Here is a 26,293-nt window from a genome sequence, read left to right as displayed (position 1 = left end):
GAATCCATGCACTATAAACCACGTTAAAGGATTGACTGAATGCACGACAGACATGGTCTACAAGATACCTTTGACACGTCGGGCTTATTACATGCGCCAAACAGGCAGGTTAGTAAATGATTGACTGTGCGACCATCTATACGATTGCAGCCTGATACAAGCACCCAGAGACCTTGCCATACATTGAGCTTCATGCCGTATCTTCCACAGGATGGGGATCTTGCTGAAATGTAGTAACCAAAGAAAAAGAATTCATGGAAGCCTACAACATCAAGATGACCACGTGTGCCATCTATATCACTCAGCAAAGAGATTAGCTTAATGAATGACTATAGATGGCGTGGTTAGACTTGGAAGAACATCCCTGAACATGCGAGTAGGCTATATGAAGGTCTCATTTTCCGAAAATTAAAATAGTTGTTAGTTTGCACTCGGGTGTCGTGCATTGTTATTCTCTCTTAAGTCCGGTCCCTTCGTAACTTTGCGCAACAGTGTTATGTCGAACCAACTAGCCCTCTGGGAAATTTTCTTTAAAATATATGTAATATGCTCTGAGTGCACATTTATGTGAGTCTTGTTTGCAATGCCCATGTGAAAGACAGCACAAGAAAGTTGCAATATTAGAGGTGAGCAAATAAGGATTTTCAGGACCGAATAGTATAGTGCCAGAAGCAAATTGAATCGAATATTTTTCTAAAAATGAATAGCCATTATCGCTCTTAACATAAACTGATGTTTATATCGCTGTACTATTGAAGTTAGCAAGTTTCTGTAATCGTATAGTACCTTACTAATTATTGTATTTGAAAAACACAAACTGAGCATACGAGCAAACAAGCACTTTATTCGCATGCACAGGGCTCTTCAGAGGATGCAAATGATCACTGTAGAGCCTGTAAAGTGTGCCTGCCTGAGTAACCTAGCCTGCTCCTCTATGCAAGTTCTCATGTTTTATGGCTATAGCACGCCTGTCATGGTGAAAATTTACCGTACTTTTCTGCAATTTAGTGTTTATGTGGGGGCAGTTGGCACTTTGAAATAGCCGAAACGTGTGAAAAAAATATTCACATTTACAAAAAGTGACCACCGAATCAAATGGGGCACTATTTGATGCATAATTACAAGGCTGCAAATATTCACACATCCTTATGCAATATCAAAAGCTTAAAATAATGGTTTCAACACTTACATACGCACTAAATGCTCCAGCAGCCAACAGAATACCATATATTGACAAAAGGTTGTTTAACTGGGCTACTTGGTTATTCTTCGAGGATTGTAGCAGCAGAACTTAAGGAACATGGACACAGAAGGAACGACTAGACGAGTACGCAGCTGCACTGTCAACTGATTTCTTGGTTGAAATTCCGACTATTATTGATTTCATCGCCATTTCTCTTCTCATACATCTGAGGCTGTCTCAGAAAGGTGACTTCCTTTCTTGTCAAGGCCACTGACGGTGTGCTTACACATTACGCTCCTGCTTTACTTATCTTGAATGCCTCAAGGATCTCCTGAGTTAACATATCGTCGTTCCTTTTCAGGACTTGTACTTCATGAAATTATGAGTTACGACGAGAAAAGTTTGCCCAACTCTGGTGCCTCCGGTCAGCAACCTGTGTGTTCGTGTAGTGTCTCTGCGTTTCTCGTCAGACGGGGTGAAGCGATGGAGCAAAACCATTCTCAGGAGAAATAAGAAAAGCGTGCGCGCATGAAACAAACTTACGAGCGTCTCAAAAGGAAATATTTGCAAAAGAAGCCTCCAACGCAACGATTTCTCGCCACCAACTTAGCGTGAACGATCATTGTGAGCAGTGAGATAGCTGAGCGTCTAACGGTGGTGTTCGAGCATTGTGTAGCACCGTCGATTAATTGCTTTCCACCAGTGCTCAACGGGCGCGCAAGCTGTAGAATGCGCGCTGCGACACGGTCACGCATAAGTTGTGTTTCCAGCGCTCGATATGGTTTCCCACAACATAGCTTCGCGCTGCTTTTCGATTCTCGTGATATGTTGCAATTAAAAATTCCCACGATAGTGTTAAGAGAGCGGTAAAAAAAACATACGAGAAGGTAGGCACAGCAGCTTGTGAACCCACTCCTATGATACCTCTACCCCCGTCTGTTCGTAAATGCGTGTATGTTTTCTTGCGTTTTCAATTTTTAAAATTTCCCACATATCTTTATATTTGAGTTTTTCTTAGCTTTCGTGTTTGTGTGTGAATACGTGCCTGCTACCATGCGTGTTTGCGCTTAATCTTATTTCTGTCCTTTTATTTTATATTAGCATTTGTTTTAGTCTTTAGACATTTTCATTAACCAATCTCATTCAAAGCACTAACTCCTGCACACTGCAGGGCTGGCCTCTTCCATCTCAATAAAACCTGTCTAACTGGTCTACCTCGTCTTCTCAACCTGCCTACTCGCTGTGTTGTCTGTCCTTGCTTCTTGTGTTGTTGCTGCAATGTGATTAACCAACTAGCTCAAAACAAATGTTAATCGCCTATGAAAACAGAAAGGTTTGGAGATACATTTTCTTAAAAGCGTCATGTAGCTTGCACAGTAACTTTGCCTCTTACCTCTGTTCATGTTTATGGATCAGTGCATGTGGCAGCTCGCCAGAAGTGCACATGAAAGGCTGCATATTGCAAAACAACACCTTGCTATGCTGTTGCACTTTTCATGCATTCAGTCTCAGTAAACAGACGGTTTCGCTGCCCATCACATATGAAGGTAAAAATATTCAACATGAATAACATTGTGCAGTGGAGTATCATTTCCTGTCTGATGCTTTCGTCGTTGCAAAGACATCTTTCAGTGGATGGAGCCCGGCAGCAGTGCACTGAGAGCTTTTGCAACTTTCACCATTTATTACTTCATATATGTCATTATCTGAACCTGGCCGTCCATCGCTATGCCGATGGCTTGTGAATTAAATTATTGCCTCAATAAAAAACATTCAACTTCACTCAGCATATTTTAGTACAAAGAATGCTAGCAGAGCTATTTAGAGTGAATAATTGTGCTAACATTGGTGTTACTTGCCCGGTCAGATAAACAAATACAACAATGGCTGCGGCATGACTGTGATTTGATGTGCAGACTGCAAATGGTGCCTTTGAAGCGTGCCCTCGACTACTGCTATTAATAGCTACCCGACTGAGTATTTTGGGCCTAACTAAGCTAATGATGTTTGATAATTGTTCTCTTATTCGCATTACTTGCCTGGGCCTGATAACCAAAATAAACAATGCTACCACATTAATGTGTGTTTGCATGCAAGCTGCCAACAGTGGCTGTCATTTCCGTGTTGATTGCTGCCGTTTCACCAACAGTGGCGACAGCTTGACTGTGCTTTGACGTGCAGACTGCTAATGGTGCCTTTCAAGCGTGCCCTCGACTACTGCGATTAATAGTTACCCGAATGAGTATTTTGGTCCTCACTAAGCTAATGATGTTTGATAATTGTTCTCTTGTCCATATTACTTGCCTGAGGATTGGTACAGGCAAAGGACTTGAAGGTGAAGGAGCGACCATGCATCGTCATCGACCCTGGAAATCAAGCAACGCACCTCAAACTGCACTAAATGCTGCACAACGAGCCGGAAAGGACATTCGTGAAGCCCTGGCGCCTCACGGCCGAGTCACGGATGTGGCAAGAGAGCGGTGGCGGGGGCCAAGATAAAGGTTCTTCAACGCACCTGGTCACCCTGATGCCGAGGAAGGGCTTGGGGGCGGACGACGTGCCTCATCTGTTGCGAATAGCCGGTGAGGAGCTCTCGTTGTGATTCCTGGAAGGGCGCTGCTCTGCCTTCGTTGCCGCAACACAGGGCACATCGAGTGCGACTGCCGCGTCCCGCGCTGCACGCACTGTCGTCGTCACGGCCATGACTAGTCGCAGTGCGTGAGGACATACGCAAACGTGGCGGGGTCGAGGGTGCGGATAAAAGCGCTGAACTACTTATGGATGAAGTGGATGCCGAGGAAGCCTCTGCCGGGAGCGCCAACTAGGCGAAGGTCACAGTGACACAATCACCGAAACCGCAGAGGCGAACGACTCCCGGAGCGGTGGGTGTGCCAGGAACGCCTACACAACCTGTAAGCAAGGACTCGGCCGTCGATGTACATAAGCAGGACACCGCGACTGAAGAAAAGCCGGACATCTTCACTATGGCAGCAGCTGCCAACGAAGCAATGAACGTTATCAATGCTGGTTTGGTGGCCGGGAATAGGACACACGAGGGGTCAGCAAACGACGGCGGGAAAACTGGCGTTCCGAACAGCGAGGAACCGCCGCCAGAGTCGGTGGTGATGCGCCGGCCGTCAGTACGGCCGACGCCGAATATCCCACCGGACAAAAGACCGGCGGCGCCGACGCCTAAGTAGCCGAACGGATTTGTGCCTGCGAAGGCACTCAAACGCGAACTCGCGAGGGCCCATCGCTACCGTAGGGTCGGGAAGGTCAGCTGCTTCTCAAGCAAAGTATTCTTATGGACTGAACTTCAATGTGTCGCGAAAGAGCCAGCTGCTCTGTCCTTTAGCACTCGTAGACATAACTCTAAGTGGAATTAGTAGTGCTACGTGTGATTATATACGTTTTTTCTTTTTGACTACCTTTACCGCTTTTTAACAATGGATTTGGAGAGGAGAATACGAGTTGGTACAATTAATGTACGTGGCCTCACATCAAGGCGGAGGCAGTACCAGCTCAGCCGACTGTGCGTAGAAAATGAACTAGATATTATAGCCGTACAAGAGACGAAAGTTGAAAGCGAGGAACAAACAAATAAAATGGTAATACCTTTCAGAACGTGTTATAATATATGCACATGTCACGTTGTCGGCACGTCTCGTGGTTGCGCCGTCTTGGTTCGAAGGGCTATTGGTATAAGCGAAACGATTGTTACTGTGAGCGAAAGCGGGCGATTTATAGTTCTTGACTTTTCTTTTAACGAATCACAACGGAGGATTATATGTGTGTATGTGCTACGTGATGTCAAGAAAGGTGTCTTTTTTTCTCGAATATAGAAGAGTACCTTCGCTGTAAGAAGCACATCATCTTTCTTGGCGATTTTAACTGTGTGTGTTATCCAGAAGATCGTGCTAAAAGTACTTTCCCACGAGACATGAGTGCAGGGTTTTTGAACACTTTAGTAAACGATTGCAACCTAGAAGACGTTGGTCGCCTTTTGGCCACTAAATTGCAGCGGCAATTTACACACTATCAGCGAGATAGTTAGGCACGTCTTGACAGAGCTTAAATCTCGTTGGATGGTGTTCCTCTGTGCCATAACTATGTTGTGCAGCCGGTGTTCTTTAGCGATCAGAGTATAGTGTGGTATGCACTCGGTGCCAAGCCAAAGAAGTCGCGGTTCGATTGGGCACTTTGGAAATTTAACGAAAAACACCTGAGTGATGACAGATTTGTAAATGATGAAAACTGCGAGATCAAAAACATCTTGAGTAGTGAGAGTGTACATTGGGCAGAAGTATGTGAGGACTTGAAGATTCGCGTGAAAATGGTCGCAATTGAAATAGGAACTGTTAGACGAAACAATGAAAAAATCAAAAAATGAACTCCAGAAGGTACACAATTTTCTGATTTTTATGGACAGCGCGGCACCTGGAAAAGTTCGTGAAGAAATCAGAACAGTTAAATGCGCAATGGAAGCTACCTACAAGGAAAAATATAGAGCAGCTGTTATTCGGACTCGGACGGAAAGACTGAGCGTTGATGGAACTCCTAACAAACCCGCTATTGCCGATGAAAAAAGGTACGCTAGGAAAAAATGAAATAAGACAGAATAATTATCGTGATGAGGTTACTTCCGACTCGAATATGATTAAACAGGCCTTTACCGAACATTACCGCAAGCTGTTCGGTGCCCCAATCCACGTGGGAGCCGAGTTCGAAGCAAGTTTCATAAATGTTATGTCGTGTGTGGATGACGAGGTAAAAGCCAGTCTCGAGGAACCGATAAGTGCGCGAGAAATAGATCACGCGATGGACGAACTCCCTGCAGGCAAATCACCGGGTCCCGTTGGCTTAGGAACCGCGTTTTATAAGGCATTTGCACCTACGCTTGCTCAAAGGTTGGAACATGTTTACACTCATGCATATGAAAATATGCGACTGCCATCTTCTTTCAGAAGTGCACACATGGTTTCAATACCGAAAACAGATGATCACAAGCCGCTTTTATCGCTTGAGCAACACAGGCCAATTAGCCTTACAAATACGGGTTATAAAATACTTATGAAGGTGTTGGCATAGAGACTTCAAATAGTCATTACAAATCTTGTCGGTATGCATCATACTTGCGGCATAGAAGGCCGTACCATTACTACGAACACCCAGCTAGCGCAAAGCCTTATACAGTGTTGCGACGTATTCGCTAGACAGGTTGCTTTGTTGCAGCTCGGCCTGGCGAAAGCCTTCGACCGTGTGTCTCACGATGCTCTTTTTCTTGTTTTGGTATATGTTAATGTCAGAAAAGTTATTTTAGATGGTGTCAGAATGGCCTACGACCAATGCACGACACAGGTTATAATCAATAAATCCCTCAGCGCAAAGCTTTCACTGAGAACTTCCCTCAGGCAAGGGCGTCCTCTAAGCCCATTGCTTTTTGCATTGTACCTCGAGCCTTTCTGTTTAGCAGTGCTGCGCAATAACAACATCCGAAGTTTTAAGCTACAGCTTTCTGAAGTCAAAGTTCCGGCATACGCTGATGACATCGCAGTTTTCTGCGAGGATTGTGATAGTGTTCTTGAAGCTGTACGTCTTGTAACGAAATACTGCGAAAAATGTCGATCTAAGTTCAATTGGGAAAAGGGCATCGGTATATAGCATGGTCATTGCGACATTGTACCCGCTCATTTTGCACACATCTGGTGGTCAGCAACGCCATCTAAGTACTTGGGATTGCCGCTCGCGCACTATAAAGATACCGCACAGTACTGGGCTGCTGAAGCTGATCGAATGACTGAAGAAGCAAAGGGTTGGCATGATCGAGATTTATCAATGATTGGACGCGCTTCTGGGTGCCACCTTTTTTTTTCAAAAGTATGGTATGTTTTGCAAGTATTATCAATGTGTCCTTCAAATGTGAAAAAAATTCATATGGGCTTCTAGTTGGGAGAGGGTAAGCAGAACCAGTTTGTTTCGTTCAGCCCGCAGTGGTGGGCTAGGTCAATCGCATTTGTTTATCAAACAAATTGTGTCTCGTTTTCATTTTTTTCGCTATCAGACAAATGATTTTCTGCGCGCAGTGATTCAAGTCCGATTGGTGAAAGCACTGCCGCAATATCTTGTAATGACTAACGATGTGAAGGGAGGAAGTATTAGGGGATATTTACGCGAAGTGATCGAATCGATTCGTATGTTGCGTGCTCGGTTTTGCATTTAATATCTGTGCTCTGTGACAAGAAAAAAGCTGTATAGAGATTTAATCAACACAATGTTGCCAGTACCACTGTGCAGGTTGTTAAGCTGCGGAGGCGAAGGAAATAATGTACTAAAACGGGATAAAAGGATGCCGATTGGGCCCGCCCTAAAACATTTGTTTTTCAGCTACACACAAACACACTGCCCGTAAAAATATGGCTAGACGAAAAAGGAATTTATGTGCCATGGACAGTAAACTGCTTACTCTGCAATAAACGAGAGACCATCGAACATGTTCTCATCGATGGCTCGGATCCAATATTTCAAGGGACGTCTTACAACGCACACTTAAAGAAGAACTACCGATTACACATCTTGGTATTCGCTATTTGCCAACAGATAACGAAGGAAGAGTTCCGCACGATATGTTTATGCTCCTTGGCCTCCACAGTCTGTGGAAAACGAGAATGCCAGTGCGACACGCGGATGTCGATACCCGTCCGGCGAGAATAAATTTCATCGAATGTGTCGCGTATATTCGGCGAATATATCGTGCCCAGAGTGAGCCTCCCGAGTGGGTGGCTATTCTCGACAATTTGAACAAGCCGAAGCGATCTTATTGTACAATGTTCGCCAAAGTGTGGTTAACATGTTTTAGCGTTTAAATATGTGTTTCATATGTACCGTAAAAAGGCAATAAAGAAAAAAAAAACGGCACCATGGCTTAGTTGGTTAAAACTTCCGTCTTGTAAACAAGACAACGGGAGTTGGAATCTCACCGGAGCCTCGTAATAGGCTGGCCTTTTATATTTTTTTTTCCTCGCTATAGCTGGGTGACACCGTTCTGCGTAATTTTCACGTAAAGGTGAGTGCTTCATTACTTCCCTGTTCTGCTGTAGCTTCTGTCACACGCACTAAACGGCGTCCGTATTAGCTACTGTGATTGACCACCCTAGTGTGACTTAGGCTGAGCGCTCCTCTTTGGAGCCATGTTAACACCATCAATTGTCGTCAGATAGGGCAGCTTTGGGTTTAAGGAAACCGCAAGAAAAATGGCGACTTCCGTTTCAAATCGTAGGGGAATACTTGTCGCTTCAAGAATCACATAAAAATATGTCTTAAAAATTGCTACGGTTTCTTCTTTGTGTTCTTTAAAGCAGCTGCTTCTTTGAGAGCGCTCCCGTACTTTTCCTACCGTGCCTGCACAGTGCTGCTATTATCTAGTCTAATAGCTCACAAAATAGAGAACTTGAATTGCATGCCCTATGGTGGGATTGAACCTTTTTTCCACAGCACAGGAGCCCGCGCTCTGATCAGGCAACAATCTCATTTTATTCTTTCCTATCTGCATAAAAATATAAGTGGGCGACTATTCGAACTTTCAAATACGAATTCAAAATTTCGCAAGCACTATTCGTATCTGTATTCTTAGTGGAGATATTCGGTATTTTCCAATATCATAAAATTACCACAGTAATTCGCCAGAACGTAAGGTTATATGACTGTTGCTGTTCTCTGTCGGCTAAAGAAAGTATTGCGAAATGCCAGAAGTGAAACAAGAACCTTTTTGGACAATTAAGAAACGAAATGGGCAAGGCCAGGCTTGCTTTAGGATTGGCGCCGGAAACCTTCTTAAACTTTCATTTGTGCTTGTATTCTGGCATGCGGCGTTTTCGCTAGTTTTCTTACGCGGCTGCTTTATTTTTTATGCAACAACCATATATATTTCCTCTTTTTTTTCACAAATATATATTTGTCGCTTTTGTAAAGCTAATCATACAGCAGACTTCTTTTTAGAGCTTGATTTCCAACCTCGCTCTAAAATCTTGTGGGAGGATATTTCTACACCTTCTCAATGGCGAATTAGTGACGTTGTTTCTAAAGCGATAAATAGGGCTAGTTGGTGCACATTCATGATCAGGTTGCGCTGAGTTTTACCACAGAAAAAAGAAAGAATACGAGGAAGAAGCACAGCACGACCATGCCACTAGGAAAAATTGGATCGCATGTACACTTTTAACGTGCCAACGACAACTTTCTTGCCAATGAGCGACCTGCCTTTGCGATGATCGCTGCGTGAATCACATTGATCAGCACGGGTGCGCTGGCGCGCATGCGCTTGTTTCTTTTGCGCGAAAGACGCAGGGATTGAATGGGCGAATTTATCACATCCAGTCAATAGTTTTGGGAAAAGTTGCGATTCACATAGATTTTGTAGTCTGCGCTGTACCTGCACATTTATTTACTTCGTGTTTTAATTAAATGTGCTTGGGGTTGCCATTGAAAGTGATGCAAACAGTACTTTGTAAAAATGCATTACAAGGCAAAACAAACAAAACAGAAGAAAGACAGACGCAGCACCTCACATGTTCACGAATTCTGGAGATTCTCCTCCGGAACTTCATGGCCCAGGTGTAGCTCTATAGGAACATTCATTGATATCGAAAACTCACTGATATAGCTTTCTCCCATGACATAACGCAAATCGTTCAGGATAGTACACGCACTGCAGGCGCAGCGGAATCTGTACTCGATTTAGTATTTCTCGACGGGGGCTTCGATAATTACGAAATAACAGTTGACAAGAGAATATCGGATCACAAATTAGTATTCGTTCAAATAAAGCACGGTGCTGTGCGTAATGATCTCGAACACGCCGTATATGTGCGTTATTTCTCGTAAGCCGATGACAGCTAGTAGCATAAACGATATCTCTCGTACTCCTTAGATCATTCCAGCACTGACGCTGACGTCAAAGTAATGTGAGCTAAATTTAAAGCGGTTATCATCTATTTCATTGACAGCCTTCATACCACTTACAAAAAAAGACGACGAACAAACGGAACTGAATTACACGAGAAATCATCCACCTTAAGCAAAGGACCCGCCGTGGTTGCTCAGTGGCTATGGTGTTGGGCTGCTGAGCAGCAGGTCTCGGTATCGAATCCCGGCCACGGCGGCCGCATTTTGATGGGGGGAAATGCGAAAACACCCGTGTACTTAGATTTAGGTGCACGTTAAAGGACCCCAGGTATTCGAAATTTCCGGCGTCGTCAACAACGGCGTGCCTCATAATCATAAAGTGGTTTTGGCACGTAAAACTCCATGTTTTAATTTAGGCAAAGGATCTATCGCGAAAGACAAAAATGGAAAGAAATGGACACAAAATATCAAGCTGTCAGCGATACTTCGAAACATAACAGTAGCGAAAAATGAATATCACGCAGAAACCCTAACCGACTTCATGAAATCACCCCTGCTACGCTTTTGGTGCTACTTATCGGGAAGTCATAGCATATCTTACAGTGTAGCCATAAAGAATGCGCTTGTGACTGAACCCGCGGTGGTATAGTCATACTTTAATTGATATTATAAGTCTGTTCTTCTGCTTCAGATCAAGTTGGTTCATTGTCCCTTCCTCGCTATCAGTACCCTTGCCCACTAATGCCTGACATAACAGTAATGTGCTAAGAGATTATGTCTGTTATTTCAAACATGAATGAAAAAAATCTGTTGGCCCGGATTAAATACCCAACGCATTTTTACGATATGTGGAATGCGTAGCGCACTACTTGGAAATAATATTTACTGCACCAACCACTCATAAGCAACTTCCGGACGATTGGCCGGTGGCAAAAATAATCCCGATACATAAAACAGGCGACAAGCAGAAACGTGAAAATTATCGTTTCATATCTTTTACCTGTGCTTGCTGCAAGCTACTCGAACATATTATCTCACAATCCATACACACTTGTTTTGAACATAACAAAATCTTTTTTTCCAAATCAACATGGGTTCAGGCAACGCCTTTCTATCGCAACCCAGCTAATGGAAATAATCAATGGCATTTCTAGCGCTGTGAACAACAAACGAAAAAGAACTTGACATGATTTGTTTAGACGTCTCTAAAGCCTTTGACAAAGTCGTTCACTCTCTAATAATCAGTAAATTGGCACAAATGAGAATTAATTGTAAATTAGTAAAATGTATCTAAGCATATCTGTCCGGTAGAACGCAGTATGTGAAAGGGAATGGCATGAAATTGACCACCCTACGTGTGAGCATGGACGTAGCGCAGAGGTCTGCTTTAGGTCCTGTTTCATTTTTGGTATAGATTATTGATATCAGTTCTATTATTAGTGAAGACATCACGTACGTTTGTACACAGCTTATTGTCTACATTACCGGGAAATTATTGACGTCACTGATCAAAAATCACTGAATGACGCCCTAGCTGCCATTGAAATGTGGTGTGAAAACTGGAAAATGAAGATAAATGAACAAAAGACAGTTGATTTCAAAGTATCCAACAAGATAAAGAATGCCCTAGACAGCGCTGGATTAGGGGCGGGAGGGGGGACTAAGGGAGCTGCAGCCCAGGGCCTCACCTCAGACAGTAGGAGAAGGGTGCCCATTCATTCTAACCTGCTTAGTATATGTAACCATGGGCAACGGAACTTCGAGCGACATGTAAGGAAACGAGAAAACCAGAACGAGCAGATGCCCCTCCCCCCTTGCCTAATGTAACAGCAGGCGTTTAGCCTGATCATTTGGCTTGTTGAGCTTGTTGAGCTGAAAAAACAGGACTCCCCGGCCACCCCGGCAGGGCCCTCTTTCTTACGAAGCGAGGTGTGTTTGCTTGGAAGAGTTTTCGTGGTTTCCTATCAGTCCGTCTGTCCAGTGCTGTTTGGAGAGGAGGTGCAGGGAGGAAACACCTAAAACATGTAATGTGGGATGAGGACCTAAATCTCTCTTGCCCCTCGTCACCACCACGCCCCCCTCCACCTCTCAAATAGTTCCGCCGATGTTTTTGTCATAGAAAGAATGTGCTGATGTACCCAACAGTGCCTCCCATTCGACTTTTCTTTACCGTGATGGTAATTTGGGTCGGAGAGGATGAGTCTGATAGCAGATAATAATGAATATGATAGAAGAGTCTAGGCAGGAAAGGAAAGAAGACGTCGTACGTGCTTTTGTCCGCGTGCCGTGGGGCATGGAAAGTTCATTGTTCGGCCTAGGGTTGTGGAAGAGGGAAGGAGGAAGTTGGAGAGCTGGACACAAAGGCCTATCCCCAGGGCGCATTCCTGCCTAGTGGCTGCGCACGCTCGGGCGCGCTCGACGGAGAACGTAGGTCAGACTGGCCGCTGAACTTTCCAGAAAGAAGTAGAAAAGATGACTCAGAGGCGACAGAGGGCGCGTAACTTCGCCCCCGCTAGGAGTCACCCTCTCCTCTTCGTTCTCGTTCTCGGCATCGACGGGGTGAAAGAAAAATCGAGAACCTCCGAGCACAGATGATTGCTCCTAGCCAATAAGAAGACGAGACCGAATCGGAAGAAGGAAGGGTTTGCACGGAGAAGGAGGTAATTTGTGCAAGGAACTCTATGCGTATGTGAACGCCTGCTTTGGCGCTAGTAACAGACAGACGCGGCGCGCGTCTATAAAAGGAAGTTGATCGCGGGCTGCGATTCAGCCCCGAGCCGCCGGTTCAGCTTCCATAAGCCCGCCCGCTGAGGAGCCGCCGGGGGGCGCACCACTCTCGACCAGCCATGAACCATCCAGGCAGCGTACGCCAGTCATCGGGACGGCCACCGTTCGACAATTGCGGTCGAGTCGGACTGATGAAGTGCCCGGTGAACAATTAGCATCCATTCATGCGAAAATGCTCGGTCGGAAATATGAAAGTGGTGCGTCTAAACGAAAGGCGAAGTTAGAAAGAGAAGAGTGTGAAAAGAAGCTACCAAAGATGACAAAGTACTTACTGAATGCAGCTTCCGTGGAGCAGTATGATCGCTCTACCCAGAGCCCCTGTCAAACTCCCAGTAGTACCGACTGTGTTTCTGTGGAGGACTTGCCAACTCCATCACCACGGTTTTATGGCAAGAAGCAAAGTTTGACTCATCTTGGTTGTCTGGATCCTGTGAAAACGTTGCCAACCTTGTTCGTCCATATTTCTGAGCCACCGACGCTAACCGAGCCCTGTCCTGTTCCTGAGTAAGCAACGTGTATGCTACTAAGTCGGACCCCTGCCACAGAGCTCCAAGTGTCCGGTCCGCCACGCCCGATTTCTACTACTGCTGATCAACAACTGCCAAACCTCTCCGATGAGCCTCCTTCTACTGACGAGCGCCAGGAAACAACACTCCAAGAACCGACTCACTTGTGTCTAATTAGTTTGGCTTCAAATAACCATGTTCCCACCCACAAAGTGCGCCTCGAGAGGAGGAATGAGACGGCTTCTCGTTGCGGCCACAGAGAAGTAAAGACACCCCCGCAGCAAGAGGTACGTTGCGAGATTCTCCGAACTGACCCTGCCAAGTGTGGCCGGACGTTATTACTCACTGCTTTCGGGGTGTATGCCTTGAGAAAGGCCCATTGAATATTCAAAATCGGGCAGCAAATTTTCCGTGTTCCGAAAGGCAATACCAAACTAAGAAACGCTATATGTCACCTCATCTTTTCGCGCGAAAGGCTGTAAATGGGGAAGCGTACGAGCGACATTGGTTAATGTACTCGGAGTCCAAAGGTTCCATTTATTGTTTCATGTCCAAACTATTTTTGATTTCAAGCAACCCCAGTGCTTTCACCACGCACGGCTTTTCTGATTGGAAAAGAGCAGAAGAGAAGGTTTGTGCACATGAAAAAAGCATCGAGCACAGGAACTATGTGGCAGCATGGCTCGCATGCTCTAACTCGAGCAGTATAATTCACAAGGAGCTGGTTAAGCATCTTCTCACTGAGACCGCTTACTGAATGTAGGTGTTCAAGCGCGTGGTCGTTGTAGTTAAGCTTCTAGCTGAGCGCAACCTAGCCTTTAGGGTCAGTGAGGAGATTTTTGGTTCACCGAGATATGGTAATTATACGGGAGTGCTTGAGGCCATTGCCAAGTTTGATCCCTGTCTAGAGGAGCGCATCAAACGCTACGGGAACAAAAGAAAAGGTCACCCATCTTATCTGTCAAAAATCATTTGTGATGAATTTATCGAGCATATGGCAAAGGCTGTCAAGGAACGTCTCGTCGATGAAGTGAAACGCGCAAAACACTTCTCCTTAATTGTTGATTCGACTCCAGACCTTACTCACGTTGATCAGCTGTCAGTTGTTTTACGATACTATTTAAATGGCAAAGTGTGCGAACCCGTTCTTGGATTTGTTCCAATTGAATCGCATGCCGGCTTGTATCTTTTCGATCCCGTAATGTCCGTCTTGATGACCAATGGCATCTCAATTGATGATTGTAAGAGCCAAGCTTATGATAATGCGAGTAATATGTCAGGAAAATACAAAGGACTGCAAACTCAAATCAAACACCTGAAAGAATTGGCAGTCTACGTCCCGTGTGCTGGTCATTCACTGAACTTAGTTGGCGAGTGTAGCGTTGACAGGTACCTTGAGGCAGTCAAATTTTTAACTGTAATTCAGAGACTATGTGTTCTTTGCTGCCTCACCTAAGCGATGGAGGTATCTTTTGGGCAGCATGGACGGAACTGGCCAACAGCTTCGTTTGAAAAGTCTCTCTGAAACCAGGTGGTCAAGACATGCTGAATCATGTAAGGCCATTCTCAAAAATTTTAATGCAGTGTTGCCTTGAAGCTACATCAAAGAACGAGGAAGAAAACGGTGACACTAGGAATGAATCACACTCTCTCTTCAAGAAAATGACAAAACTAGAGACTGCATTCATGGCGACTTTCCAGGGTGAAATCTTGGAGCGCTTCGACAAAACGAGCGTAGCACTTCAGGAACCAAGCCTTGACATTTCAACTGCTGTAGACCTGCTGAGCGCTCTAGAAGGCTTTGTTAGTTCTTGGCGACCTCTCTTTGATACCTTCGAAGAGCGAGCACGCACGCACGCTAAGTACCAATAAATGTTATCAGGATGAGGGCAAACGCATAGTTTTGAGTAAGCACCCGGACAGAAAAAGTGATAGTGCGCTACAAGGTAGAAAAAAATTTATCGTAGAGACCTACAATGTTGTACTTGACAGTCTAGGCCCTGCTTTGCGAGTGCGAAAGGCTGCCTACACTGAACTCTGCGAAAGGTTCTGATTCTTGAAATGGCTGAAAGAACTTGGGAGCGAGCCCTCTCTGCCACAGCCGGCTGAGAAGTTGGTGAAAACCTAAAAATGATTTGGAGCCAGCATTTTCTGTTGAAATTGTTCAGTTTGCGAACTTTCTGCCCAACTCGGTGTGCCAGGACACGAGTTCCCTGGGAATAATGAAGTTTCTGCACGAAAGAAAGCTTATTGATGTGTTTCCGAAACTTACTATTGCTTTGCGAATGTACTTAAGCATCCCGGTGGCAAGCTCTGAGACTGAACGATCGTTTTCCAAGTTGTCGATGATGAAAAATCGCCTGCGTTCGAGCCTCCTTGACGACAAGGTGAACTCGCTTGCTATCATGTCCATTGAAAGTGACCTCCTCCGCGATCTATCCTTCGAACAGACTATATCTGATTTCGCCAAAGCGAAGGCACGGAAGATGCCATTTTGAAAGAGGACTGTTCGCGCTATACCTGAATAGTTGCAAAAAGTTCGTTTCGTCGCCTCCCATCCTCCACGTTACCAATGAAACGCTAAGCACTGCAATTCAAGATATGCCAATCTTCGTTATTCGTCGCTTGTTTGTTCTTCTTGTGATATTTAGCGTGCTTATAAAGAACTGTATTTTTGTTTTCGTTTTTTATAGTGCGAACTTTATTTGGCGTCGTCCTTGCTTGTCTTACCTCTAACGAAAATAATTTCAAATAATGTTTTCTAATTACAGTTGGTAATTTTCATCTGTATTTCATCTGTACTTTTATTGTGTTTGTATTGCCTTAAGTATTGTATGTATCTGTTGCATATTTATAGAGTTACGTGTATACCGATTACTCCAGTCTGATGCATGAATTTTATTAAAGAATGTTTTGGGTACACCCATGCGTCTCCTCACGGGATTAAACTTATTGATGCATACCAAACCAAGCTTCGGAAGGATCGACATCTGAGTTGTGTTGTATTTTCTACGTTCTCGTTCGTCTTGAGTGCACTAAACTTTTTCTTAAAGCCTAGCTTTTGGTTAAAACAGAATGCAGAACAATCACAAAGTGAACATATCTGTTGGTATTTACAACAGCCCACTTTTCAAGCACGTTTTGTTGTTTTCCCTACAATAATAATAACCATAATTATCCCACTGATCGCACTTGGTGCTTTTTATATTTGATAGAATTAAAATGAAACATTGCATATTTCTAGCAGCGTAGGAGGTGACAGGGAGGCGGTGGGGGTGACTATAGGGAAAGGGGGCTTGCATGCTCATTAGCCCATGGCCCCAATTTTTTTTAATCCGGCCCTGGCCCTTGGTCACAAATACTTTGTGCACTCCCGAATACTCCCTACAATTCTACAGTCCAAGTATTCCTCCGCAGACTCGGTAACAGAGATGTTAAACCTGCTTCAACTACCACCTCTATCTCAGCGGCGCCTAGTGGCAAGATTAAAATTCCTATCCTTGCTTTCTAAACAACATTCTAACATCGATATTGCAGATTACTTAGCTCACCAAAAAAAAAGAGAATTCGGGAAAAATCATGACTCAATGTGCGTTGTGCCACAGCTACATATAGACGCATATGCATATATTCCACTTGTCCTACCCGCGTTCAGGGCTCAACGAAATATATCCTCGACCTCATATTTCTTAGCAATCATTTTTCTGCAAGTCAAGCACAAATAGACATTATTGAAGGAATATCTGATCACAGTATACCTATGTGCACATTCTAGCTTGATCGCTGTATTACTACCCAGTCTACAGTAAAAAGCTTTTTTAACTTTCATAAAGCAGATGACGCCAGCATACTAACTTATCTGTCGCATGAATTCTATTTTTCGGAAAAAGCATCTCAGGAATCTACTGATGTAGATGCATTGTGGCTACATTTTAAGAGCATTGTCCTGCAATGTATAACTAATTATATTCCAATGCAAAAGAAAAAACAGCACCTTCAGAATCCATGGATCACACGCGAAATCATCCATGCTAAACGGCGCGCACATAGGCTTCGTGAGGCAAACAAGAATAACCGAAAACAATCTACAACCTTGAAATTAAAATCTGCAGTTATGCATTTCAAGCAGAAACTAAAAGATTCGAAACAATATTACTACAGTGTCACTCTTGCTAGCATCCTAAAAAATAACCCACAAAGATTCTGGAAACATCTGAGCAGTACCGAGCAAACAACAACCAAACTAACTGAAGAAGAAGAAAGTGCCACGGTAAAAAAATCTAACAATTTCTTCAAATCAGTCTTCACGGAAGACAATGGTACACTCCCCCTTCTTCCACCATCCTGTACGTCAGTTCTTGATCGGTTAATAATAACGGACGCCGGAATCCACAATCTTCTCCTCAACATTGACCCTAAGAAATCAAACGGGCCTGACGAAATTCCAAACGCATTCTTAAAAAAAATATGCTGAATGGTGCAGTAGATATCTGGGACACATTTTTCGTAAATCACTAGCAACTTCTAATCTACCACACGTCTGGAAAAAAGCTAAAATAATACCGGTCCACAAGAAAGGAAACAAAAATAATGTTGCCAATTTTAGACCCATATCTCTCACCAGCACATCATGCAAAATACTAGAACACATGATTCTAAAACACATGACAGTATTTCTAGAACGTGAAAACATCCTATCGCGTCACCAGCATGGTTTTCGATCTGGCTTATGAACCATCACTCAGCTAACAGAGGTAGTTCATGACCTTGCTCTTAGGATTAATAATTGTTCTCAATTTGACATGATTTTACTTGACTTATCTAAAGCTTTTGATTCCGTGAGTCGCACTAAGCTAATTGCAAAAGAGGAGCAAGCCATCGGGAAAGGAGAAATCTCTGCTTGGATAACAGGTTTTCTAACACACCGCTCACAATTTATGTTTGACCAAATGCCATCTGATGTCGTTCCTGTCACATCTGGAGTACCACAAGGCTCGGTAGTCGGGCCGCTGTTATTTCTGATCTTTATTAACTATATAAACAATAATATAGGGTGCAAAATCAAACTCTTCGCGGATGACTGCGTGATATATAAAGAAATTAACAGCCATAACGACCATCTCGATCTTTCTGATTCCCTTAACACGCTAGCCGAGTGGTGCTTCCAGTGGCAAATGTCTATTAACGTCAACAAATCAGTGACAATGACAGTAACAAGAAAAAAGCAACCCTCTTATTTCACCTATATCGTTAATGGCACGCCTCTTTCCATGGTTGAGCAACAGAAATATTTAGGTATAACGCTGACCATCAAACCTCAATTAAGAAACACACACAACTAATATTACAACTACTGCACTACGAAAGCTATTTTATCTGAAAAGATGCCTAAAGATCGCTCCGACGAACATTAAGCTTCTGGCCTACAAAACATTTGTGAGACCTATTTTAGAATACGCTTACACAATTCGGTTTCCTTACACAGCAAATAACATAGCTAAACTTGAAGCTGTGCAAAGAAAAGCCGCGAGGTTCATTCATAGCAAATATCGTTCTACTGACTCAGCTTCACGTCTCTTAGCTTCCTCAGGCCCTAACACATTATCGACGAGAGTGAAACAAGGTCGACTAAAATTTCTGTTTCAAATGCTGCACCGTCAGTATAAAATTGATATCACCCGGTAAATTTCATATTCGCAATCTAGAATAACACGGCATTCAACACGAACATACGCTAACCTTGTATTCCTTTTCTAATGACGCATTCAGGTACTCATTCTTTCCTCGAGTAATCAGAGAATGGAATGAACTTAACTCGCCATTAACAACGACAAATTCTTTATTCCTGTTGGTTTCACAACTGGAGCTCATCACAAGAGATTATTAACGACTTCTCATGTTCGTTCCCTATTCTCTTTATGTCAAACTAACAGTACTTAGAAAAAAATGTCTACACTTGTTTGTTCCCAAATACTTCACGGTTTTGCTTTCACTATGATAGGCCCCAGTTATTGTTCATTTTATTCTGCTTTGTTTATTGTTCTGTTGTATAGCTTATCTACCTTATCTTTTGTATTTTGTTGAATATCGTTGCTTTTTCATTGTTTGCGTAGCTCGCACATGTATTTATGTAGGGAAAAGAAAGTGTTCATGCCTGTCTGCTAGGCTCTCGGCTGAGAGCGGCAGTATTGTAAAATAAATAAATAAATAAATATGCATATTCATTCCTACCTCGAACTATAACGGACTGTAACGCCCTGCCATCATCGGTTATGCAGTGCACCTCAGCTGAAACCTTCGAAAACGCGGCGGCCGAATTTCCATGGGGGCGAAATGCGAAAACGCCCGTGTACTTAGATTTAGGTACACATTAAAGGACCCCAGGTAATACGAATTTCCGTAGTTCTCCACTACGGCGTGTCTCATAATCAGAAAGTGGTGTCGCACGTAATTTAATTAACGTACTGAATAATTATTTTATTTACCGTACTAGTTTTGTTTTTAATTCGAGTGTTTTTGTAATTCCAGCGACGAAAAGCGATTTCCAAAGTGTGAAAGTTAAAATTATTAGTTTATCTGTTTTCTATCAATGTCACGTTATTGATGTAATTTCGAAATGAAATGCCGAAGTGTTATACTACGGTACAAATTCAGTCTGTTTTCAATGGATGACACTTCGTTGATGTAATTACCTGTTGTGACACTGAGTTTGTATTTTTAACTGCTGTTAAAATTATGACTTTTACGCGCTTTCTATAGCCTGACACTTAATGAATGTATTTTATGGCTGGTGAAAAAGTAGACAAAGGCCGGGACACGACTACGCCGACCAAAGTAAAATTTAAAATAATATGTTCCGGCCCCCACACAGGAGACTTGCTGAGAGGTAAAATATACAAAGGTGTCCGAAAAACTCGTTTAAATAGTCTTTAATGCGTGACGCAGGCAGTGCACGTACACTGACGGCAGATTGCCATCGCTCCTGTTCAGACTGCTTTTTAATGTGAAATAGAGTGACTTGCGCTGAGGGGGGACAACACGGAAGATATCGGCCGAAAGTTGTAACAACAAGTTTGTATGTTTGACAACTTATTGCTGTAACACCCAGTTTTATATTTGTAATACCTTAAATCCCCCTCTGTCACAGCCTTACAGCCAACCGCATCGTGAATAAAAAAAATTAAGATGTGTTATTTTTTCCAATATTGTGTTTCAGAATATCAGCCGAGGGTCAAAAACTTTCAACAGACTGCAAGAAAAGGGTAGTCCCTTCTAACAAACTATTCATTTATGGCTCTCAGTGGGAACATTGACGGTGCGCTAAAGCAGTTAAAGCCGGTCAGATAGGGGCGGTGAAGTCACACGACAGGATGAAATCGTTTGCACCCTCCCGGCAGAGGGCACATTGGCTTGAAGAAGCGCCAAGTATCATAAAGCGATTTATTACAGTTCGCAATGAAACGGAAATGGTATAGGAAGTGTTATGCGGTCTGCTGGCACGCGCAGGTTATTGGGAGGCATCCGCGTTGGTAGTGGTTATGCGCGTGCATGTCTTGAGCGTGCCTGGGTATGGTTGTGTGCGTGTGCACGCTTTGTGTATGCGTGTGCATGTGGGTGCCTGCGTATTCGCGTTTGCATGCGCGCGAGTGCGTGTATGCGTATGCGAGCGTTCGCGGCGTGTGTGCATGCCTGCGTGTGCGTGTACCCGCGTGTTAGTGCACGTGCGCGCACGCCTTCGGTGCATGCGTGAGCGCGTGTGAACGTGTACGTATATTTACACAATAATACACAATGCCAACGTGTGTATTCGTGTTTCAGCATGCACGCGTGCGAACAAATGTGTGCGTGTTTGTCTGCGCATGGATGTCTGCGCATGGATGTCTGTGCTTGCGTAATGCACGTGTGTGGGGGTACGAAGGAGCGAGAGAGTGCATGTGTGAGCGTGCAAAGGAGAGAGAGAGAGAGAGAGAGTGCGTGCGTGCGTGCAAGGGAGAATATGCGTTTGTGTGCGAGGAAGACAGAGTGTGTGTGTACGTGCGAGAGAGTGAGAGGGCGTGTTTGAAGAGAGGGGGTGTGCTTGCGAGGAAGAGAGAATGCGTATGTGGGCGGGCAAAGGAGAGAGAGAGTGCGTGCGTGCGTGCGTGCGTGCGTGCAAGGGAGAGTGTGCGTTTGTGTGCGACGAAGAATAGTCTGTGTGTGGGTGCGAGATAATGAGAGTGCTTGATTGAGGAGAGAGAGTGTGTGCGCTCGAGGGAGAGAGAGTGCGCGTGTTTGTGCGTGCGAATGAAAGTGTGCGCGTGTGAGAGTCTCCGTATTTGTATTTGCGTGCGCGCGAGTGCGTGTATGCGTGCGTGAGTATTCGCGGCGTCGGTGCATGACTACATTTGCTCGTGCGCGCGGGTGTGCGCACGTGTTAGTGCATGTGTGCGTCCGCTAGCGTGCTTGCAGTGCATGCATGGGGGCCCGTGAATGTGTATTTGTGCCACCGTGAGTGCTCGCGCTTCAGCATGCATGCCTGCAGACACAACGAAAACTTTCTTAATGTCTGCTGCACCTTAGCTGAAGCATTCCTTGTGCGTTTTGCACGCTTCAATGACAGTTCTCCTGAAATATTTGCACGTGGACTGGTACTTTACCCTGCGAGTTAGGCTTCTTTGTTAGCCGAGAACGCCAACAATAGATACGTACAGAAGCATAACTTTTTCTTCTGTGCCCTCATGCAATAATTTTAAATCATTTTGCTTGTGAGATGACGCATTTTAATACAGGCCACGCTGGGGCGCTATAACGTAAAACTATTCCAATATGTTTTTATTTCAATCTCCCGACGTCAAATTTGCGTAACCGCCGACGCAAACATCAGGTGGTCACCCTGAGGTTTATCTGAACAGACCAATCAAACGTTCTCCTCGTTCACAGGAAGTCACTTTTGTATCCTTGAAAGACGAATAACATTGCCTACACTGAGCGGCTTGTCTTTTGTAACTGGCAGACAAGAGGTGAGGAGCACGCTTAAGTGGAGAGCGATTCGGCGGGGCCGAGCCACCACAATGAAAGTCGATAACCAGCATGAAGAGGGCGGTGCCGGCGTCTGCGATTGGTCTGTTTTCTTTTAATTAGCTTGCCGTGCCCGGTCGAAAGTCGCGGCGGCACGCAATGGAAGCTTAAGACTGACGCTAAAGCGGATCCTCAGCAAAGAAGACTTGGCAGAACGAGCTCGTAAACATGTTGAAAGTGCTCGAAAAGTTTATGCGGCCACGCAAAATGTTTTATTACACGCAAATAAATCCTTGTTCTCCGGCAGGTGCGAAAAACCAGTGCCTGAGCGATCGGCGCCAACCAGCTTTTATTCCTTTCGGAACGGGGCAGCCTGCGGCAATTCAGAAGAAAATTCAGTGTTTTTTTCGGCATATTAATGCATCTTTCACGTGCACACACCACCTTTACGCGGTGAGTTTTTGCGGTTTTGTGACGTTGCGTGAGAGGCGAGTGAAGTGGCTGCAGCCCAAGAACTTTTGACCAATAGTCGAGGGCTAATGACGAAAAGCATCAAATCAGAAGCAATCATTTTTTCTTTTGTTTGGTCAAATCATGCATAATCAATGTGTACACGTCATATCACATGTGGAACTGTCGCGGTTTTCGTGACGTCGCGTGACATACAGGCGAAGTGGGGGAGGTCAGAAAAAGTTTTTCACCAATCGCCGAGGTCTGTTTGCAGAATTAGAATAGAAAAGTTTGGAATAGTTTTATGTTATAACGCCCCTGTTTTCTTCCAGTAAACAACGTTCAGAGATTTCAGAATCGAATGATAATGTAATTCCATTAGAGTTGGGGACATAACCAGACGAATCATTACTTGATGACTGCGGCAAAATAATGATAGTGATAAGAAATTTTGGGGTGCACCTGCCAAAAATATAATATTGTTAAGAAGCGCGCCGTTGTGGGGGACTCAGGGTTAATTTCGAACAGCTAGCTTTCCTTAACGTGCACCTAAATCTAAGTGCACGAGCGAATGCCGCACGTTTATGTGGGCGTTTCATGCAACGCCTTGCTTCACGCTCTGTCACAAACGGCAAAATTCACAGTCGAAAGCAAGCACCGACATCAGCAGTCTACTTGTTCGAAGCTTTGAAAACAGCCAACAAAATGATAAATTTTACATACAACCCATCACTTTTGAAGTATAGTGCGTTTCCGGCACATGTCGAGCTCTCGCTGAGATATTTCATGCATGCGGCGGGCATACGTGCACAACTAAAAAAAAAGAGCCCCAACCACCGGCACACACTCTGTCCCTCGTGCACCTTCAGCCCTCATTTCCAAATCACTAGAGCGTAAAATTATTTTCTCCTCACCTCATCACGGTCGCGCCAACAGCACCGGAGTGCATCGCGGTGCGAAGAACGATGCGGCCACGCCGACCACTGAACTGCGTACGAATGCGTACGAATGAGATGGCCGGAGCAAAACCTTCCAGCTAGCGCACCATCTCATGAGCATCAACGTCCTCGCTGCTTCTAGAAAACAACAAACACAGAGCTGTCAAACGCTAGCCTCTTTCTTCGCTACAGACTACAAGAATGGAGTTGCAATCTGGCCAAAACAATGTGAATCGGCTCTGTTTTCAACTCCACAGACCACATGCCACAGCTTTCTCACTACCTGGACATTTAAATCCATGAAGTAAAAGAAAAATTAAGTGACGCTGTTCTTGTCAAAGTAACGCCTGTAGAAGCTACGCACGAGTTACGCCGAAGCAAGGATTTTCACTAATTGACTGTGTATTTACCTGCGCATAAAATTTTTCCCGTATCTGTCTCATTCTTTCGTAAACTACAGATTACAGCTCCAAACGCTTCCGCTTAGAGCCTCCGCTGCTTTCCAATGTCTGCTTACCGAAAAAAACCATGGCTGAAATTTCGGCGACGGCGTCAACGCGACACGCTTCTACAAGCGGTGCGCATCGTTCTTAGAAAGAAAATATACCCTGCACGAAACCACGCGGCTGACATTAGCGTTAATGGCATCACAACGCACGACTTTCGAGCTGCACCTTCAAGCTCGTTGCAACTCCCTCCCACACCACCCCCTACGCTAGCTTGAGGAACGCCCCTGTAGTGCTAGCCGAGTCAGCCCAAAGTCATCGCAGCTTCGGCATGCAAGGAGCCGCTGCTCAGCCTAGACTTCACAGCGCGACAGCGCGACGTGCTTCCACCCCCTGGCGGTTTGTTTAGTTTCTCATTTTCCTCTTTAAATTGCGTCCATTCCTAAATAATAAACGAAAACAGGATATCAGAAGCCCAGCACAGTTTCATCGACTAATACGTGCTACTGCACACGCATACATCGAAACGATGCTGGTATACATGGCTGCATGGCTACATCGGAAAGATTTATTTTTTGTGCTTTGCTGATGTACAGGGATGCACAGATTCATACATGAGGCAACGCGGCGTCAAGTTTGATTCAGTGCGTGGTGTTCTCCAGTTCTGCACAAGCGATTTGTTACCAACTAGCTCATACATCTGTACTTGATAGAAATTAGTGCAGGAGTACTGTGAATACGCAAACTGAATTGTATTTCGCACCTCGAATCGAAGAGCTAGCGCACTGTCATCTGAAACGGACCTCATGGCGGAAGGTCTGCGTGCTTGTAATTGCTCCGCTGCTTGTGTATTTTGCTTTCAAAAGTTATTTTCGCAGCTGAAAACAGCGCAGACGTATTTCTTTGAACTTGAGTAACCTAAGACCACAATAATCCCACAAGTAACATGTCGCCGTGCCCAGCACGGTTCACCGCACTGCACCACACTCAACACGAGGTCAGGAGCACTATAATTCAAATCGCTGCCGCGCAAGCAGACTTGAAAATATATTTCCTTTAACGGGATTCCTCAGCTGCACTCGTTCACTCGCTGGTTACGAAGTCAATGAACGCGCAAAGCCAACGCTGAATACAAACGACATCGGCGCTAGGCGAGTGCTGATTATGCAGACTTCGGACTTCCGAAGCATGTTTCCATTCGTTACGAGCATAACAAAACAAACAACAAGCAAAGGGGTTTCGGTAATCAAGATTGGTCGCGACATTTTAGAAGACCATTGCATTGAGACCGGCCGAACGATAGTTGGCAAGTTGGATTTGTCTGCGTCGTTCGATCTCGGCACGAATTATTTTCGCTGACCATGCCACCGCCCACGCTCGTCAGTCATGCCATTGTCAACTAAGTATGACATCAATGTCATTCAGGAACACAGGACATATTTAAAATAGCGTTTGTCGCGTTCCTTACGTCAAACCGAAGTACCTTTGTGAGACGCTACGGGGCACGTCCCTTCAAGAATAGGCACGTTTAATTGGACGTAAGTAGCAAGCCTGCGTACGCTGCGAGGCTGTGGGAGAGACGTGCGCATGCGCAAAGCGAAACGCCTCTATTCCCTGAATGCGTGTGCAAGCCCATAGCAATATGCTACGTGCATAACGCGCGGCTTGCTGCGCGTCGCTCTCGTGAGGCCTCGAAGAAACGAGAGTGCATGATGGTAGAAATGGCGTCCGACGCGAACAGCAACAGCAAACTCCGTGCAAATCACGTCTACCTTACTTTGAAAGACGATGTTACTATGCTAGAGGAGTTTCAAACAAGCAGCTTCACTTCGATCCGTGTGGCCCTTAACATGGCGTCTGCGATAGTCCGATGCACCGATCACGGAGGCCTCACATTTAAGAACTTAGTATGCTTCTGATGTTTGGTGGCGCTGAGAAGCATGCAAAAACGCTTATGCCTTATATATGACCTGTCCAGTTTAGCAAAATGTATCACGGCACGTTAGACTAAAAGTGTTGGGGCTCGCTTCCTTTCCATCGTATGCAACGTATTGTGTATTATACTGTAACGGATACTACAGACAG

Source organism: Dermacentor variabilis, chromosome 6 (genome assembly GCF_050947875.1).
Source record: "Dermacentor variabilis isolate Ectoservices chromosome 6, ASM5094787v1, whole genome shotgun sequence".
Classification (NCBI taxonomy): domain Eukaryota; kingdom Metazoa; phylum Arthropoda; class Arachnida; order Ixodida; family Ixodidae; genus Dermacentor; species Dermacentor variabilis.
The sequence above is the reverse complement of the archived record's forward strand: the minus strand, read 5'-3'. Positions refer to the sequence as shown.